This window comes from Pongo abelii, chromosome 6, assembly GCF_028885655.2.
Source record: "Pongo abelii isolate AG06213 chromosome 6, NHGRI_mPonAbe1-v2.0_pri, whole genome shotgun sequence".
NCBI classification, from domain to species: domain Eukaryota; kingdom Metazoa; phylum Chordata; class Mammalia; order Primates; family Hominidae; genus Pongo; species Pongo abelii.
The window spans coordinates 111377876-111393498 of record NC_071991.2 but is presented as its reverse complement, the minus strand read 5'-3'; the positions used below and the strand labels follow the sequence as shown (position 1 = coordinate 111393498).

The 15623-nt window shown below is 34.4% G+C and overlaps 1 protein-coding gene across 16 annotated transcripts in view; it reads right to left on the bottom strand.

Moving 5' to 3' along the window:
• The window catches only part of FOXP2 (forkhead box P2), a 607270-nt gene that overhangs the window by 394919 nt on the left and 196728 nt on the right, over nucleotides 1-15623 (bottom strand). For 14 of the 16 annotated variants that reach the window (XM_054559697.2, XM_054559694.2, XM_054559691.2 and 11 more), the window contains one exon: nucleotides 9689-9779. The gene's annotated coding sequence lies outside the window, so the exon portion shown is untranslated. Of the gene's footprint in view, nucleotides 1-9688; nucleotides 9780-12423; nucleotides 12476-15623 lie in introns of all 16 variants that reach the window. The other 2 variants (XM_063726142.1, XM_054559692.2) reach the window with 1 other exon arrangement.

Sequence of the window (15623 nt, the reverse complement as noted above, 5' to 3'; positions counted from 1 at the left end):
TATACAATATAACGGCACTGGAACACTAAAAATACAGCATTATTTTAAAAATATTGGGTAACTAATTATACTTTCAGCCCCACTATATGAGGAAAAACTGCAGTGTGACAACTTCTCAGTCAGTTCACTCACAAGGGAACATGGAGCATGTTTATTTTTATTCAGCCTCACATACTTTTGGAGACAACCCGAACCCTGAAACTGACTGAACCTCAAAACTGACTGAATGCCATGGAGGAAAAATAGTCAAAGTTATGGTCAAGAACTAAAGCAGCTCTTAACTGACAACGTTACTTTAAAAGGCAAAAAAGTGTCAAGGATTTCTTTCAGATGGCTTATTGTTCTTATGAGAATGTAATGTATCCTTTATGCCTAACTGTGACAGGGTTAGTGGAAATCATTATAAAAAATAGTTAATAGTTGTGCGAACTGATGGACTATTGGGCACTTAGAGGCAAAAAATGTATATAGCGCTTCCGCTACGGCCACCATTGAAGAGCAGCAGTCATGGATCTGGGCTACCCCTATGACAGTGGGCCTCAAAAAGGGCCACAAGGTGACCAAGAACGTGAGCAAGCCCAGGCACAGCCGCCACCACGGGCGCCTGACCAAGCACACCAAGTTTGTGCGGGACATGATTCAGAGGTGTGTGGGTTCGCCCCATAGGAGCTGCGCGCCATGGAGCCACTGAAGGTCTCCAAGGACAAACGGGCCCTCAGGTTTCATCGAGAAAAGGGTGGGGACACATCCGCGCCAAGAGGAAGCAGGAGGAGCTGAGAAACGTTCTGGGCGCCATGAGGAAAGTCGCTGCCAAGAAAGACTGAGCCCCCTGCCCTGCCCTCTCCCTGAAATAAAGAGCAGCTTGACAGGAAAAAAAAAAAGCATATAGTGGATATAACTAAAAAGTAAGCACAAATCATCACCTGTGAAACAAATGAAATGTTTTAGCAAAATTTTAAAAAAATTAACTATACACATTTAAGAGGGGCACATATGGAAATTATCTTAAATTTGGAGAAACCACAAGATAATTATAAGAGAAAGATTAATGTGACAGAATCTTTATAAGGTTGAAGAGAGACACTGCCTTTAATCAGCAAGTTTAGAAATTTTCTTACAAAATTCTTTTATTGATCTGTCCTCTATAAATGTTTACTTTTCATCTGACCTAGCAATCATATAAGATATCTTCATTTCTCTGCATCAGATGTTCAAAGTATCTTCATGCAAGGGCTCAGATCTTTATATTTCACAAATCAAATGTGTCAATATATGTTATTGTGGCATTATATGCTATTGTAAGTTCACAGGATTCAAGATGCTAAGGTCACTCTAACATTTTTCTTCCTTCCCCTAATTATTTCACATGATATGTAAAACACATATATTGTAATTATTATTTGAATAAACCTAACAGTCCTATTCAAAAAGAAAAAAAAAAACTCCACAGGATACTTTTCATAAAAGGTTGTTCTTATGTGAACACATAATCTTGATTAATGAATAAAATGCTCAAAATTAATATTATCTTTGGGTAAGCTAAGGTTTACTGCTATTTTCTGAACTTAGGATTCTAAAGTGTACTCTGGCAAATCCATTCATTTGTGTTGTTTATTAAATTATCTGAGACTACTGATCCATACACTTAAGTGTCACAAAAAGAGAAAGAAAAAAAATCATCACAATATTGTGGTCCCAAAAGTTTTTATTCATATTACTCTCTTGGAGAGAACCCATTGTTTAACACCAAAAATAACACGGCAGTTGAGAATTATATTTAACATTTAATTGTACTGAAAAACCTAAGTATTTTAGGTCTAATATATCAAGAATATTTACCCCTTAATATACTGAACATAAAAAGTATTCTGTTTCACTGCTTTGCTTTCTTTATGGGCTTAAAGCTGGCAAATTATTCCATTTGATTTCAGAGAATTCTCATATGGCAATCTATCTTATTTACTTTATCTTCAATAAAATGGTTCAGTGAGCATTAGCAACTCCGAGACACAAGTTTCAATCAGTCTTCAGGCAAAGGAGTCAATCTACATCAGACCTACTGTGCTGTGAGGTGCAGCTAAAAAGTTGGAATAAGGCAAAGCCAACAGTGAAAATGTGAGCCAAGCCTAATAAAGGCCACAGAAAAGAGAAAGAAAGCTCTCCCCAGGCTCTCACATGCATTGCTTATACAATACCAGGTGCCAGGTTCAACACATGAAGAGCTCCTTAATAAGGCTGACAGCTAAAAGGAGGCTTCAGACTATAACTTCATTTTACATGACACCTACAGTAATAGTCCTCTGTTCTCTGGCAGACAATAGTAAAAACTCAAATTGCCAACAGTTTAAAATGAGGTTTCATAGTCATCCCTTGGATATCATATAGGGGAAAAAAACGAAAACATTCAAGCTGCATGGTATCTCTTCTATAGCATTTTCATACAATTACTAATGTAACAGTAGTTTCAGTGAACCTTTCCTTACAAATTTGTATGACATTTTAAATATAGCTACTGGATTAGATTTTAACCACAAAACAATCAGTAAGTTTGAGCAACAACTCATTTGGGAAAATGATATCATTAAAGACTAATTCCAAGAAATGTGGGGTAGTACTGTTAGATGCCATGAAAATGTCTCCCAAAGCACAAACTTTGTAATAAGTGATGCTGGTTCATATTTGATATGGGCTGTAAAAAGCAGATTATTGTAATGGTGCACTTCCCAGCAAATAAGACCATTAAAAGGGTACTTAATGTTCAGTTGAATTGAAAAGCAGGCCAGTTAAAATCCATATTTTCTATTTTGTATAATGATATCAAAAATTTTACTAGCAGATAGTTCCAAGCCACAAATTTAAAACTATAAACATAAACTCTCATTTACAAAAATGAACAAGTTTTCGTTTTCTCTTTTTTTAATATAGTGCATTATGTTTGTCCAAATTCTATCATCACATCAATAGGAATGAAATTTGGAATTATGGTTTAATGAGAATTTATGTATGTATGTATGTATATATGTATGTATGTATGTATGTATGTATTTATTTATTTTGAGGCAGTGTCTCCTTCTGTTGCCCAGGCTGGAATGCAGTAGCACAATCCCAGCTCACTGCAACCTTCGCCTCCCAGGTTCAAGTGATTCTCCTGCCTCATCCTCCTGAGTAGCTGGGATTACAGGCGCCCACCACCATGCCCAGCTGATTTTTGTATTTTCAGTAAAGACAGGGTTTCACCATGTTGGTCAGGCTGGTCTCTAACTCCTGACCTCAGGTGATCCCCCTGCCTCAGCCTCTGAAAGTGATGGGATTACAGGTGTGAGCCACCACACCCAGCTGAGAATTTATTTTTTTTAAATGTTGTTCTATTACTTGCTGATACATACTTTTCAATTCACTTTTCTGGAAACCAAATGTGTTATTTTTCTAGTGAGCTCAATGCTTCAAAGTACAGCACTCCAAATACGTGTACACATATCTAGATACTTCCGTGTGACTCCAGTATTTACACCTCCATAAAGGACATTAAAAGATAGCAGGAAACTATCAGGATAGATTAGTAGAAGAGACACTGCAAGCCCAGATGCTGTTAGCATATGGGTATTTATTCCAAGCAGCTCTTCTACAAAGAATGAGTATCAGACCAGCACACAGACGTACGCAGTCATGAGTAAGCACGACTCTCCAACATTGATATGATCAATGGGCAAGATATTAAAAGCAGCTTCTGCATGTTGCGAAATCAGTATTCCAGGTGAATCTAAACATTTCACATTTTCTTTCCATTTGGCTATCTTGTAAATATACATACCTATCTCTTCTATTACATATGCCTGACAGACATCATATTTCATAGACTGTTAATCTTTATATTCCCCTCAAAGTCAAGGGCAGTGCTGAAATTTGTGCATATAATTTTAGGGTTGAAATATTATATAATGTATTAATTATCTATGAGTACATAAAAATTACCACCCAAACTTAGCAGTTTAGAACAAAACCATTTATTATCTTGTATTAGTCTGCTTTCACGCTCCTATGAAGAAATACCTCAAACTGGGTAATTTATAAAGGAAACAGGTTTAACTGATTCACAGTTCCACATGGCTGGGGAGGCCTGAGGAAACTTACAATAGTGGCAGAAGGCACTTCTTCTGAAGACAGGGTGGTAGGAGAGAGAATGAGTGCCCAGTGAAGGGGGAAGCCCCCCATACAGCCGCCAGATCTCCTGAGAACTCACTATCACAAGAACAGGATGGGGGAACCGCCCCATGATTCACTTATCTCCACCTGGTCCCTCCCACAACAAGTGGGGATTATGAAAACTACAATTCAAGATGAGGTCTGGGTGCTGACACAGCCAAATTATATCATATCTCAAATAGTCACACTGAGGCTCAGGAATCAAGGGGTGGTTTAGCTGGGTAGCTTAGACTCAGAGTCTTTCAGGAAGTTGCAAATTGTTTGTGGGCTCCTTCCTGGCTGTTTGCTAAAGGGCTTAGTTCCTCACTATGAATACCTCTCCATGGCAGCCAGCCTCCCCCAGAGCAAGTCATTTCAAAGAATGGGAGAGACAGAAACAGAGACAAAGATAAGAGACAGAAACAGAGAGAGATAGAGGCAAGACAGAGAGAGAAAGAAAGGAAACTCAAAACATATGTCTTAATATCATGCATAACGTAATCAGAAAAGCAACATACCAGCAAACAGAACTTGAGCCATATTCTATTGATCACATAGGCCAACCCTGGTAAATATGGGCGGAAAAAATATAATGGGGTGAAAACCAGAAAATGGGGACCATCTTAGAGGCTGCCTACCACAGCTATCCCTCTGGACTCCAGTGATTCATGTTTTTCCCATGTGTAATTGATTTCAAAGGTGTAAGCTGTAATGGATTCTCACAAGTAACTTAAGGGTTATTTGAGGTATATATTTCAAATTACTGAGCCAATGTAAGAATGAATAACTTATAAAGAACACCTTCTGAAATATGACTGTCAAAATGAATACTGGCTGTTAGACCACTGTTCTAAATCAAGAAGGTGTTTTACATATTCAATGAATATTTCTAAAGATACTATTATATGCAACATTGTAAGCAACACACAAACGAGCAACATTCTGTGATCTCTATGGGTAGCAGGGGAATGAGATTAATGATCACATGTCTGTAACATCTGATTGACTATGATAGGGTATGACACTATGCAGAAAAAGTCCTAGGCTAGCTAAAAAGGAGGTAAGAAATAAGAAGAATATAGTGGAAAAGGTAGAAATTTAAATGTGCTTTAAAAAGATAGAGAATGGGACAGAAACAATGAGAAAGATGTACATTGACAAAGATGTAGGCAAGAAAGCGTAAAACATGTAGTGAAAGGTATACATATCAGAGTAAAGAGAAAAGGTAAGATATTTGGGTTTCGCCACATTCTGGAGTGTACTAAATACCACACCAGGCTGTAATTAGTCTGATGGTTTTAGCCAGCTTGAAACAATGGATGAATTTTAGGCAAAGAGGAATAGTCTGCTGGGAATTATAATGTAAGAAAACTCTATGAAAATAAAATTTTACATGTTTCAACAATATTCTTATTATTAACTATAACACAATTATAAAACGTTAAAGTAACATATTTCATGAATTTTAAGTTTAACATGCTTTGGCAGACAGTTTCCAGGGTGGCCCCCATGTTCATGCCCTGTAAAATTCCTTCCCCTTGAGTGTGGGCAGGACCTGTGACTTGATTCCAGCCAACAGAACACGGCAAAGGTTGTGGGTTGTCACTCTGATGATTACTTTAATATACATACACACATTATACACATACATATATACACACACATCCATATATACACACATATGTGTGTATGCATATTAATGTTATATATATAATATATATTCCATATATTATCTATATATTATACATAAATAAAATGTTATATATATATAAAACATTATATATATATTCTATATAGGTTCCATTTTGCTAGCTCTCCTGCTGGCTTTAAAGAAGCAAGACTGCTATTTGTAAACTGTGTATGGAGAGTGCCACATGGGAGGAACTGTAGGTGGAATTTAGAGGCTGAGGATCTCAGTCCTAAAACTGCAGCGGACTGAATTCAGCCAAAAACCCGTGAGTTTGGAAGAGGACCCTGAGCTCTAAATGAAAATGCAACCTGGCTGACATTTTGATTGCAGCCTTTTAAGACCCTAAGCTAAACTGTGCCTGGACTCCTTACCCACAGAAATTGTGAGATGATACATGTATGTTGTTTTAAGCTTCTAAATATATGAAAATTCGTCATATGGTAATAGAAAACTAATACACATTCTAACCAAACACAGAGAGCACAGGTACATAATGCAATACACTGAATATTTGTGTTGTCCCCAAATTCCTATGTTAAAATCCTACCCTGCAATGTGATGGTGCTAGGAGGTAGAACCTTTGGTAGGTAGTTAGGCCATGAAGATGGAGCCCTCATGAATGTGATTAGTGCTCTTTTTATAAAAGGAACCCCAGAGAGTTCTCTCATCCCCTTTCTGCCATGTGAGGACACGAGAAAGAAGATGGCAGTCTATAACCTGAAAGAAGGCCCTCAACAGAGGCGGACACCCTGAACTTAATCTTCCAGCACCCATTACTGTGAGAAATTAAATTTCTGTTTATAATCCATTCAGTCTATGGTACTTTGTTATAACAGCATAAAATAATTAAGATACAGAATTAACTCATATTTAGCATTTCTTGTAAGACCCATGATTGGACATAAATTAGATTATCCTATATAGGGTATTTGCCATATGGCCTGAATAATACAGTCAACGATTGAAATGAATATAATAGAAAATAAAATAATACTGACTTTTTAAATGTTCATTATGCCCTTTATATGTGTTCACACAATTAATCCTCAATTCAACTCTATTAAATAAGAACTGTTATCTCTATTCTCTAGATTGACAAATTAAGTGTAAAAGAGCCTTGGTGACTTGTTCAAGGTTTCACATAAGGTAGGTTTGTTTTGGAACTGTCATTCAAACCCAGGCAATCTGATTTCCAACCTTGCATTCTCAATAGCTCCACTCTAAACCCTCTCTATTTGCAGTCTTGCTCACTCTGTTTCCTTTTGACAATGAATGTCAGTACGCTATCTATCTGAACTGCTGACCCAACCCCCATCTGCCAAACCAGCTTCCTACATAGTCCATTTACTTTTTAATAATTTGAAAAATAGAGCAAATATTTTTCATATGATACCTAATCTTCAATAATTATTTATGAAATTTATAGCAATTTTCTATAAATACACGAATGAAAATTATTTCTACTTTACTGAATTAACTAAAACTGATATTTCATTTGAGCTTAATAGTCTTGCAGTGGAAACTCTGAAAATAACTGTGAATATCTTGAAGTAAAACACATCCACCCACATACCCAACTATGCATTTACCCACATACACAAATAATCTCAGTTATAAGTTGTATGAAACATTTTAGTTCCCAAGTTATAAGTATTATGTAGGGCAGGTTATTTAACGTCTTTGAGAGGTGAAATGGAGATAAAACTAAAAAAAAAAATTGTTTGAAAATAGGAGGTTTGAACCAAGTTCCATTTAGTGGATTTTCTAGGGGGAAGGGAGCAGAGAAGAAAAAAGAAAAAATCTAGTATTTTTTGAAAATAGCTATGTACCAAGTGCTAAATTTTTACAAGAATACAATAAACAGATCTATCAGTCCCCTATTTTACTCTTTGAGAGCTGAGAAGCAAAAATTAACAGAGGTTAATTTTAAAAGCCAAAAAATAGCAAGGATGCAAACTGCTATCAACCTGACCCCAAAATCTTTGCTTCTCCAACATTTTCTTCCTCCCTTATGATCATACTTCCAGCTCAAGGGTTCAAAATTCTATACATTTACAAGAAAAAATAATGCTTTTTCAGAATTCACTTTCCCATTAGGATGAACCTTTGGTATTATGCATATTCATTAATTACACCAATATGTGGTTAGTGTTTGTTTAAAAATATTTTAAAACTGCCACTATAAGCACATAACTACCAAAAGTCTAAGTAGCACATTCCAAAATCAGTTGGAGGACTAACTTCAAGTGCAATTATATTCTCTTCTAGGAATTCTCTACTTTTTAAAAATAGTTTCTTTCATGATTCCATGATTCATTCTTTGCTGGTTCATTGTTAGATCATTCCTGCTTATTATAAATCTAAACTCCATCTGCTATTATACAAATAAACATCCTGTTACTCAAAAGTAATAACTTATATATCAAAAGGCTGTATAAAGATAGAGTATGTTGGTATAACCATTATTTATGGCAAACATGCAAATAATGTCCCCACTCACCACAAAAAAGACTGAGTGTTAGCAGACATGTGTTCTATCTCTAATTGTTTATTACTAGCTATAAAATCACAACAAGCTACATAACTTTTTCCAGATCATTTTAATTCTTTGTCTTTGTTTCTCCACTTATCAAAGAATAATAATGTCAACCTTACTTACATCATAAATTAAGAGTGAAATGAAGCAAAAGTTGCCAAAGGGCTTTGAAAATCTTAAATGTTAGATAAATGTGGGATCATTTTAACGTGTATCTGGTAAAATAATATAACTGGTAAGAAATGAACCAAAAAACAATCCACAGGCCAAACAGAAGGTAAAATACCTGGGAAATATTTAACTGTATAACTAAAGAACATTGACAAAAATCTCTCAGAGAAATTATGGAGTGTATCTTGAGAGAGCTGTAGAAATTGCTAGAGAAATTTAGGTAGAAAGTGAAGATCCTGAGGCCTATACTATGCTCATGGTGAAACTCTTAATGAAGAATTCTGAAGAAGCCCAGGTATTTTGGTTTCCCTCTCTCTTGAGGTAAAGACTGGGGAAAGAAATGATATAAACTACTAGGAAGCTTTGAAATACAAACTCTGCCTAAAATTGCTTTTAGGTTTCCTTTAAAATTATATTATTCTAAATTTGGATACTCATGATAAACCCTTTGATTGATATTACAGTTCAACAGCGAAACTGAAAATCCAATTTTACATAAATATTATATATTGAGAACCTTTATATGTTAACATTGTACATATCAAAGAAAACTATCATGAAATTTAAAGATATGCAATATTAAAAAAGAAAAATCTTTCAAAATAGCTGAGTGGATCTCAAAAACTGTATTAGAAAAATCAAATTTTCTAGAAAAAAATCATTACTGGTATATTATTCTCATTATTTCCTCAATATTTCAGATCCCCCCAAAACTTCAATATCAAATGAACTTTTAAAAAATAATACTGAAAAGACCAGCATAATAAAAGGCAAGTACAATGGTAACAAGATTCTCCAAGTGCTTTCCTTGCCTAATAATTTACTTTTAATATTTCAAACCAAATTCATATTCCCCATAAGTGTATACTGGTTTTAAAAAGTGATACCAAGTTTAATAGAAAGAGAGCAGCAAGCAGTGAAATGGGAATCCCAATAGCAGTGACAAATATTTCTACTGCCACACTTAACATGTCTCAATTGTCCGCTGAAAACTTCTTAACATTTGGGCTAAGATATTTAACCAAAAAAACTAAAGAGTAAAATCAGCATCAGAAAAATAAAAATAAGCACAATGAGCAAAAGAGAATTTTTACCAAAAGGACACTTACCTGTTTCTTCCAGATCTTCCACAAGACTTTCGAATCAACCTTGAAACGGAGTCCTAGGAAAATTCAATCCCAGCATCACAATAGAGTAGACCTGTTAATAGAGACAAATAATAGTCACTGCTTAGAAAATTAAATTTAAATTTACATCACAATTAGTGCAGTGACTTCACAGAACATAAAACATATTCATCCTTTAAAAGAAAAATTGTTAATGTTAACATGCATTACTTTGTGAATATTCAAATACACATAAAAATGCTTTTTCTACATTTTAATTTAGAGAACTTTCAAGACATTGTTTGGTATAAAGCAAAGGCCACGGAGACAGCATAAGATGCACTTCCAAGAGATGGAGATTTTGTTTCCCACTCTCACTGATTTGGCAAGTTTAAATTTTTCAGTGATTAACTTCTATAATTTATAGAAAAAATTATTTGTGTCTCTAATTTCTTAACTGAAAACACAACTGATTTCAATTGCCTCTTCAACACATACTTAATGAGCTTTGTAGGATTTTCCACAATTAACAACTTGGTAGTAAGCATTTACTCCTCATAATCACAATGTAAGGATCATTATTTAAATGCTTATTTAAGTTTGTATTTCCCAGATCCATTTCCGATTCAACTACTCTCTTTTTCTAGTTTCTTCCTTCTTTAATCTGACAGATTTAGCTCACACCTTTCTTAGACTAAAATATGTTAAGTGTATTGAAGGTCCACTAAAATTATAGAACTTAGTACTATATAGATCAGGCTTGTCCAACTCATGGCCAGGACGGCTTTGAATGCAGCCCAACACAAATTTGTAAAGTTTCTTAAAACATTATGAGACTTTTTGCAATATTTTTTTCTTTTTTAGTTCATCGGCTATCATTAGTGTTAGTGTATTTTGTGTGGCCCAAGACAATTCTTCTTCTTCCAATGTGGCCCAGGGAAGCCAAAAGTTTGGATACACCTGTTATAGATAGTAAATGGGTTTTGACTCACACAACACTCTGATCGGTAGTGACTAAATGGAGAGCTGTATGGAGAGTAAATCTCAATCTTCAGCAGGAAGTTCTTTGTTCAGTTACCATTGTCTGCCATAGGCATTGAAAAGGATGACTGGCATCACTTGCCATCTTTGTTGAACATTTAGACATTTCACTAATTGTGTTGAAATCATTTCTAAATACTTTTAAGCTAAAGAACCCTTTCTTGCAATAAAACCTTAGTCCAGGGCCAATTAATAATCACGTATTCTGGTTGAATCGCACCTCCAAATACTCAGTGCCACCATTACTCCTTTCCTTGGGTACTTTTGGTGTTCACAAAGCATTAGGTATTCTACAGCATAATATGAAACCACTGTTTAGTGAATTATAAGTATTAAGGTAACTCAAAGTCATAAACATTAAGGTAATTGGAATTCTTGTTCTTCATATTCCTTTTATTCTTTCTCTATTGGTTCTGTTGTCCACATTTCTCTTAACAATAAAATTTTCTACATTAGCAGGCCCCACTCTTGGCTTTCCTTGTGTTAATTTTTCTTCCATAATTATATTCTGCCTAATATATTCCACCAAAAGAAGTGGATTTCTTTAGTATAAGTCTAAATTATTTCACAATTTTATATTGACTTCTTTTCCCTTGACAATATTCATAGGGAAACTTCTCCAACTTTTTCTAAATCAGTCTATAAATTCTAGATTTTTAAAACAAAATCCACAAACCCATTTTTAAGCCCATTTAAAAGCATATGTTATAAAAGGTCTATTAATATCAAAGTAAAATTCAAAAATGAAGGGCAAAGAGAGAAAACCTACTCTATAAAATATTAACATGTACTAAAAAGCCCAGTACAGCTGCAGGCACATAAAGTTCATATATATATATATACATATGTGTATATATACATATGTGTGTATATATATATACACATATGTATATATATATATATGTAAAACAGCTCATACATACATGAGAGTGTTATATATAATAACATCACAAAGTAAAACAAAATACTGGTGTTGGCTTACTGTATAGAGCAAAAACTGATCTAAGAATCGGGCAGAAAGTAAAGTGGGCACCTTATCACACCATATAGAAATTTGAATTCCTGAGAGATTAGAGAGTTAAATGTAAACTTTACCTTTTCAAAGTTATTAAGAAAAAAAATTAGGCAAATATTTTTGAGACACACATGTAAAAAACTTTCTGAAACATGGCCTAAAAAGCATAAATGATAAGATATAAAATTAATTGATTTTGCTAAAAAAATGAAAATTTTCAGTGAAGGATACCATAGATAATTTCATAGGTAAACTGAGAGAACACCTAAAACCAATGAGGAATTAATACTGGTTAACATATACTTATATATTCAGAGGAAACCAATAGAAAAATAAGCAAAGAACCTTGAAAAGGAAGTGTTCAGAAGGAGAAGCCCATACTGTTTAAAACTCATAAAATCACTAGTAATCAGGAAGATACAAATTAAAAAACCAATGAGATACCACTTTATGTCATCAGAAGAGCATGAATTTGAATGAATTCTGCACAGTGTTGATAAGAATATAGAAAGATGGGAACTCTTGTTTACTGCTAACAAAAGCATAAATTATAAAGTTATTCTTTAAAGCAATTTGGAAGACCTAACATGTCTATGTTCTTTATGCTCTCAAAGCACCCTATGGGCACCTCTACTGTAAAATATATTAGCTTAAATCTCATGTCATGTTCTTGTTTACATACCTTTCTCTCCCACAAGCTTCTCCATTTTCTTTACTCAAAACTCCTGTTGAAACTGATAAATGAAGAAATAGCAATAAGCATATTATTTAGATAATAGAAGTAAATACCAGAAGCACATTGCCACTGTGTAGCTGAGGCAGGTAGTGAGAAAATACAAGGCAGAGGGCTGCCATTTTTCATTTTAATAATCCCTACATTCCATTTGATTTTTTAACTCTATGCCTGTATTTCTTGAAGAAAGTCAAATACCAAAAAAATCCAAAAAACTAATTTTATTATTTATTTTTTAAACTTTAAGTTCAGGGGTACAGTGCAGGTAATCTCATGCCACAGGGATTTCTTATACAGACTATTTTGTCACACAGGCATTAAGCCTAGTACACATTAGTTATTTTTTCTAATCCTCCACCTCCTCCCACCCTCAACCCTTTGGTAGGCCGCAGAATCTGTTGTTCCCTTTATGTGTCTATGTGTTCTCATCATTTAACTTCCACTTGTAAGTGTAAATATGCAGTATTTGCTTTTCTGTTCCTGCATTAGTTTGCTAAGGATAATGTCCTCCAGTTCCATCCATGTTCCTGCAAAGGATATCACCTCATTTCTTTTTATGACTGTGTAGTATTCCATGGTCTACCATTGATGAGCGTTTAGGTTGACTCCATGTTTTGCTATTGTGAATAGTGCTACAAGGAACATATGTGTTCATGTGTCTTTACGACAGAACAATTTATATTCCTTTGGGTATATACCCAGTAACAGGATTGCTGTGTTAAATGGTAGTTCTGTTTTTAAGTCTTTACAGAATAGCCACAGTTTTCTATAATGGTTGAACTAATTTACACTTCCACCAACAATGTATAAGCATTCCTTTTTTTCCATAGCATAGATTATGGTGCACAGTGATCATAATAATCAGAACCAAATGTTCACTTAATGATATATAGAAAACTCTTATTTTAGAAACCTAAAGCCATAAAAAGAAAATAAGATAATTTGAAGGAGACAGAACCTGAGCTAGAGAGGCTAACTAGAGTTCTCTTATACACACACATTCACACACATTATTTGTTGCAACTATATGTCACACACTGTCCTGGTTCTGGGTTAAAACCACAACTCTGCTCTTATGGAATATGCAATATGATTAGGAATATGTAACGGATGGGCTTTTTTTTTTTAAACAATGTGCTGAGAAACAGGGTATATACAGGAGCAGCACCCAGTTGAAGCTTAGGCAGTCAAATAACTCTGCCTGAGTGAAAGGATCTGTGTGCCATTCACGTATAGAAACATTTCCGTTTCTAATTTCTTCTAGCCTTTTAAATTGGATTACAAATTTGTTGAGGTATGCTGTGGCAGGCAGAAGAACATCACTCAGACATTCCCAGACCATTTGACCTATCTTCTGTAAGGAATTATATTAGATAAAATGAATAATTAGTAGAAGATTTATTAGTTTTTTTATGTGTTTTGTTTTGTTTTGCTCTTCTTTTTAGATAGAGTCTTGCTCAGTCACCAAGGTTAGAGTGCAGTGGTGCGATTGTAGCTCATTGCAGTCTCCAATTCCCAGGCTCAAGCTATTCTCCCACCTCAGCCCCCACAAGTAGCTGGGACTCCAGGTGTGAGCCACACACCTGGGTAATTTTTTCACTTTTTGTAGAGTCAGAGTCTTCCTATGTTGCCCAAGCTGTTTTCGACCTCCTGGGCTCAAGCAATCCTCTCATATTAGCCTCCCAAAGTGCTGGGATTGCAGGCATAAGCCAACTACACCCAGCCTAGGTGATTTATTTTTGTTTAATTTTTATTTTTTTCTAGTAATTTATTTATAGAAAAGAGATTTAGTCTTCTAATCAGCTACTTGGAACTCTTTGTTAATATTTTCTACTCTATTGTCTTCTAATTAATAAAAATGAAGATGAATCCTAAAAGAAATACTACCATTTAATTGTTTTCTAAATGAAAAGGAAAACATTACATCATATAAAGCTTAAGGATAAAACAAGTGTCTTTTGAATTCTACTGCTGAATATCATAATACAAGATCCTTAGCCTGGTGAATTTCATGATTTGGAAGAATATATTATAAATTAGGAGTAAAGAAATAAAATACATGTGTTATATAGGTCCTGATGTGTAACTGATGTTCAACAGAAAAAGTATACTAACATTTTAAATGCTGTTTTAATATTGTATAGCACATGGCTTCCTGAATAATGGTGAGAACTAAGGATTATTTTATTTTCTCAAAACAGGGTAGTTAACTATAGCCAAAGAAGAGAAAGTAGATAATTGTTGATCGGCTATGAAGGCTGATATTATAACCAACATTTCAGTGAACAGAAAATCAACAACCAAATTCTTTCAAGGCAACAAACTCACAAGTTTAATTCACAAATTAACAACAAATTTAACTGTTTGGTAATGGTGATGTATGCTAACGGAATTTTTAAAAAGTAATCATAGGCTTCTGAGGAACATAGTAAGATTTCTCAGGAGGCAGCAGTGCCTACATTATTCCTACCAAAATTTACAAAGAGCGCTGAAGGCACTATGTAGCAGGCATTTTCTTTTTTGTATTAGCATGAGAGAAACATCATTTTACTATCATTTGTACAGATGTTGCAAACAGAAAAAAAAAAAGAAATAGCCAAAATGTTTAAAAGCTACTTCTGCAAAGGCTAAATACTGTAAGACTGCCACCAGAGATACACAGTGCCCACTATAATTACCATCCCACTTTGATTAAAGCAGTTTAAACTCCACAAGGACATGGATGTTTGTCTGTTTTATGTATTAATCCTATGAACCTAGAATACTCCCTCGCACATAGTAGGCACACAATAAATATTTGTTGAATGAATGTATTAATTTGTAGACTAATAAACATAAAACCAGACAGGCATGGGAATTTAAAAATGAAATTTTAGGTAGAATAGATAGTAAGATATAAACCAGGACAGAGATATTATCCTTAAGTAATCCTAGTTCAAAATTTAATTCAATGATTGTTCAAAGGAGGAAATAAAGGAATGCTCTGTCCCACTGCCTTAATTTAATGTGGAGCAAAATCAATTATATTTTGGAACTTCAAAAAAACATTATTGAGGTCATAAATTTTGGAGTTAAGTATGTAATATTGTTTTAAAGTTCAAAAACTAGTGATTTAACCTATACCTTAATAAAACATAATTTGTAGTTTT